Raw genomic sequence first — 6,000 nt, forward strand, 5'->3', positions numbered from 1 at the left:
ATCAGTCTTAGATGTAAGGTGCCAGTCAAGAAATAAAGAAATATTGCAGTGTAAACCACCTTTATAATAAATGTTTCATGTTGAGTTTCCTAGGAATTGAACCCACGACATCAATCGTGGTAGACGAACGCTCCAACGCTGCCCACTCTTTGAGACCGATCTTCACATATTTTTTTCCTGAGAGTAGCCATTGAAAACACTCGTCCAAGCTTCCGGTTCTATTTAACAAAGATAACTCTATTTTACATCTGTATGTACACAAAGGGAAAGTTTAATGATACTTATTAAATACCTTTATATATTTTAGGTAAAAATTGTAATTGACTTATATTAATCGGGTTGTGATCCTGTGGCTAGTGTCTTGGACTTACGGACCAAAGGTCCGTAGTTCGAATCCCACTCTACCCCAACTCGATTCCATTTTTTTAGAGTGAGTTATTACAACTCGTTGAAAATGGCCCCTCAAAATGAAATATTTGGGTAAATCATAAGAACGCAAATATTTCTTTTTCACAAAAAAAAAAAAACCGCATGTGTAAGAATTTGAATAATTCTTTTACCGTAAAATGACTTTGAAAATGTATAACAGTCATTCAAAATAATTTGATCGTTTTACGATACAGTTTCAAGTAAAATAATTGGAGACATTTGAGAACTAATTTGCATTAACGTTAAGGAATATTTTCTTAGAAACAAAATTTTCGGAAATTCAATTTTAAAGAGTTCATCATTATTATCATTCCCTTTCTGCACCTAATGGTGCATAAGGCACTGGATTGGCACACCAACTGCAGCGCATCTTGATATTTTTTGTTAAATGAAGGTAAGATGATCAGTCTCACGCTTCAGGTACCAGTCTCGGGACTATGAGATGTTTTTAGTGTAAAAACAATATTTAAAATAAATATTTCATATCAACCATGTTGGGAATCGAACCCGAGACCTTTTGCATAGTAGGCAAACGCGCTGACCATTACACCACGAGGCCGACATTGAAGACCTACGTGTATTAAACATTAAATTTGGTTGAATATTATATTTTGTTGGCATAGAAATACATCGCACTCCCCGTCAAGATTGCCGCAAGTTTAAATGTGTCAAGTTGAGAAAATCTCCGTTAACGATTTAAAACATTCGTTATTTTTGGTAACAGATCGATAAAAAATTATAAACTCTATATGTTTACTGCAATATGTCCACATTCAATAGTCTTTCTTAATAATATTTTTTCTTGATTAATTATACGAGTATTTGCATTATGTAAGGCAGACAAACGCTATCGACCGTCAAGATGGGATTGGTTGGTTTTATGTTTTTTTTTCTCCACAAGAGGTCAGAAGGTCCAATCGCAATGGTGAGTTACAGTTTGGATATATAAAACAAACTAGCAGTGAAAAAACCGAAAAAAAATGTTTTTTTCAAGTCAATAGACAGGCTTACAAAAGCCCTTATAGATTGGCATTTAAGATGTACAGTAAATTATTTTAACTTAACTATCTTAAAAATCAATTTCAAGAACGGTAGGTATAGCGACAACATGATCTAAAGTTCGCCATCTTTAAGCCAGGGCTGGTATTCTGAAGGGAATTGCACGCGAAGAGATCGCTCTGTTAGCGTGTATTATATACATGAATCCGCATTAAAAATGCATTTTCTAGGCGCGTTTTTGCATTAAAAATACCAGCACAAAAGTGATAACGCTGCGACCGCTATCTTCTTAAATGCTTGCATTTGCTGTAGGAACACATCGAAAATGTTGTTTAAAAAGATTTTGTTAAGTGTTCTGAGAATTTTCGGCACAGGTAAAAATAATCCGACGTTGGTTTTGAAATTTTGTTTATTAACAATGATAATGTTGATGGACGAAAAGCTAGAAAGACCAAAAAAGATATGAGGTAACCAAATCCGACAAATAATTCAGTTGAAAGCCGTAATAATCGGCGTGCATGCATGATAAGATATACGGATCGAGATGAAGATGATCTATGTAGGTAGGCAAATACAGAAAAAAAAGGAAAGTGTTGTGGTGGGCAACACCAACAGCCGTATGGTTGGCAGGTCCGAACCCTGCTTTGGCCCGCAACGCGCAATCCGCTAGAACGCCAGCGTGTATGAGTCTTCTAAACACCGCACATCGAAAGAATTCTACGCATTTCATCTTGACAGTTTGTGTTGCCCGGCCGCCAGCTCTCTACCAATGCTCGCTGTTCTAAATTTCTTCTCCACGAAATAATAGGATATTATCCGTGTGTAACTACTTAATAAATAACATCATAAGTTTGCATAAATAAAAACGTTCAAGATTTTTATAGCCACGGCCCTTAAGTTAACAGACGCAAACTTATATTATAATTCTTCGTCTTCCTTTACACATTTGCTTCTAAGTGGAGCATGTAAACACCTCCAGGGAATCCTATCACCAGCCAGCACCTGTGTCTAATCCCACGTCCATTCCACATCCTTAATTTTTGCTAAATCTAACTGAAAGTTTGTCACTGTCGGGTTTTGTCGGACTGCGGGAGGTGGCAGGTGTGTTGATGAGACGGCCTGCGTCAAAGTTCCTTAAATATAATCATAATTAATTTAGCTTTAATATTTATCGAACGATTGTTAATAATGACAGTTTGTATTGTGTTTTAAGTTTTAAATAAAACGAATTAAAAATAGTTTATTCCCATTATTACATGAAATCATGATTAACCACAGTTTTAACTTGTACCTATATATTACTAGAGTTTGTTAAGTCTCCCACCTGTCTCATGATGTATCACAAAGAAATCCGGTCACTGGTGCAAATTACAAATAAAACTTGAAAACTGAGTAAAGTATTTTTTATAATAATAATTCAAATACAGTTCTACAAAGAAATGTCGGCAGAGAAACTCAATTGATTGTTAATTTTTATGTGTGGCAAGATTTTGAATCAATATATTTGACGTTATTTCACTAAAATAATATGTCTAGGCGCGTGACATCACTTTAACAGTAGATATTGATATCAGGATTATAAATTAAGCGGCTTTACTATTAAGAAGGGAGTTGTCATATATTTTTTTAATGAAATGTGATCATTTGTAATATACGTAAAGGTAAAAAAATATTATTTTTGCGCTTTATGTGCCAGTAGTGTAACTTATGCAGTGAAAAATCACGTATTAAATAAATTTCTTCGACTTTGCCGAGAATCTTTCGAGGACTTATGCATTACAGGAAAGTAGACGAATAGACCACGCGGGGAATTATGATCTAGTTTAAAGGGTTTTTCATGGTTTTTATTATTATTTTGAAGGATGGCGGCTTTCCTTTATGTCAATTGCGTCAATAACTCCCTGAAATTTGCCAGCAATCAAAATAATTGACTCAAAATACATTAAAAAGAAAGTATATAATATAATGCAATTGGGTTAAATAATTAATTTTAAAATCATCATTCATCAAAATATGTAAGGACCTATCAATCTTCATGTTTTTAAAGATATTATCTAGAATATTATTAAAGTACGTGCGCCGTCAAATATTAATGTTATGTCAAATGTTCGGGTCATTCCTGTAACTGTCCCAAAGCTAATGTCTTATCTCTTGATTTTATCATGAGAAAGAAAAGATGAAACGTCCCGTCCGTAAATGAACATCAGAATATTTCGCTCAAAATTAGTTCAAACGCAGGCATTGTCCCGGTAAAGATAAAAATATGAAATAAGGAAGAAAATAATAATTAAGAATAAGATTAATAATAAGAATATAACATTGACATTGGTCCAGACTGGAAGAGATACGACGATAAATGGATTCCTATTTATTTTACATACCTATACTCAAAAAGGGCGAATTCTTAATGGAAAACATAAACATAAGTTTATATTTTCTCGTCCCTTTTTATAAGATTGATATGTACTTTGTGAATTAATATTATTATTATGTATTGTTTCTTGCACGTGTCCTAGTGTTTGTACGGGTCCTTTTTCGTATGCACTAAACTCATATTAACTTGTAAAATTAAATAAATAAACAAAAAAAAAAATAAAAATAATTACGATGACGACAGTTGAGAGTGAAAGATATTTTTCGAAGCTAGAGCGAAATAATACCTTTTAAAGAAACTCTATAAGTCAAGATAAAATGCACTCGCTACGTTAGGTATTTTGAAAATTTGTGTATCATATTGGAAAAATCTATATGAACATACCTCCCCATTTTAACCCCTTCAGCCGCCACTGATTTTGAATAAGCAAAAAATTACGATACTACCTATTATTTTTTTCGTGCGGCGATGTATGCATTTTCTTCTAAGATTTTGAATTATCTAATAACAAGACGTTTCGCGCCTAGTGGGAAAAACGATACGTTTTACGTTACCGTGCCATACTTGTACGCAATGTTTCTAAGGATCATTTTGACGTCACACATGATGTGTTACGTCCAAATGACGTGACGCCAAATGCGTGCCTTTTTGTATGTGATCGTATTTAACACTTTGAGCACCGGCTTAATACACAAAGAACTTACCCTGTGCCCAGCCCATTTTTGTGAAATTTCATGTTTTGTGAAGGGTTTTTTAAATGTGTCATAAATCAATTCTTACTTCTCATATTTATTTGAAACAATTTAATAAGTCATTTTTGTATGATAGTTTTGCCAACATTGGCCTTTATGGAGAGTCACATTACAATGTTCGCACATATACCTACAGTGTCTCACTCCTTTTTTGCGCTTTGTATCCTGGAACCGTGTAAACACGTAATTATAATAACCACGTGTTTTGTCCCGGTCCCGTGTTTTCATGTAGCTTACCAGCAGTGAAAAAGTACTAATAAAAGTCACTAGATGTCAAGAAAATGCACTTTTTTAAACAGCTGGTAAATTATGTGAAAAAACGGGACCGGGACACATCGCGTGGTTATATAATCACGTGTTTACACGGCTCCGGTATACAAAGTGTTAAACTCGAAAATAATAAATTAATAGTCATTTGGTTCTTTTATGCATTGATAGTTATACCATTAGAATCGTAAAAATCTACTCTTAAATATTCAGTACCTACATGTATGACATTATTCCCGATTTATGAAAACATTATTTTTCTTTTTCAGAATTTTTACCTTAGAGCAGCGGTTTCCAACCTTTTTGCTACTACGTATCCCCGAAAAAAATTAATTTAATTGCAACCAGTGCCAAATAGCTCGTTTCGCATAAATAATACGTGACAAACGGTAGAAGTATCTGCAGTCTACTTTTTTTTTTTATTGGTGCCTCCCCTGGCATGGTTGGAAACCTCTGCCTTAGAGTATTTAGCCATTGCGTCGAGTTGAAAACACCGTTCAAGGTTCTAGTTCTTTTTCTTACGGTTCATACGCGTAAGAAAGTGTAAAAAGTAAACCTTTAAATATCAAATATTCCGCAAAATTGCACGGCTTCAGATTTTTATAAAATTATACTGATTAATCACTGTTAAATGTATTATTGTGCCTGTAATTTGAAGCATTTCTTGTTTATTTTAAAAATATTTTTATTTTGCTTTTCCAGATAAGGTTTTTGATCTTTACTGGAATACATGGGTATGTATATTTTATTAATTTATATTTTCAGTTAACTGTTATAAAAAAAATGTACCCATAATTTACTAATCATTAAGTTTGTATTGTTAATATTTTACAATTTCTTTTATACGAGGTAGTTCTTTTTGTAAACGAATGAATCACATTGTAGTGATAGTTAGTATATGCGAAAAAAATGAATGCAGAATTTATTAAGTGTTTTAGTTTATTCATAAGGGTGTAAAGGTGTCACCAACATCATAAAATTTATATAATCTGGGTTATAAAACATGAATTACACTTTCAAAATTTAACTAGAATATAAAGGCAATTTTGGTTAACGAATTTTATCAAGGAAAAGGATTTATTTGATGAATTTAAATAACGTGTTCTCAACCAGAGGAGAGCGGAAAAGATTTGCTAATTTGGCTTCGCGTGAGTTCCATGATTGTCTGGCGGTTGTTCA

Source organism: Micrasema longulum, unplaced genomic scaffold, assembly GCF_059751315.1.
Source record: "Micrasema longulum isolate JH-2025_06_02 unplaced genomic scaffold, ASM5975131v1 h1tg001269l, whole genome shotgun sequence".
NCBI classification, from domain to species: domain Eukaryota; kingdom Metazoa; phylum Arthropoda; class Insecta; order Trichoptera; family Brachycentridae; genus Micrasema; species Micrasema longulum.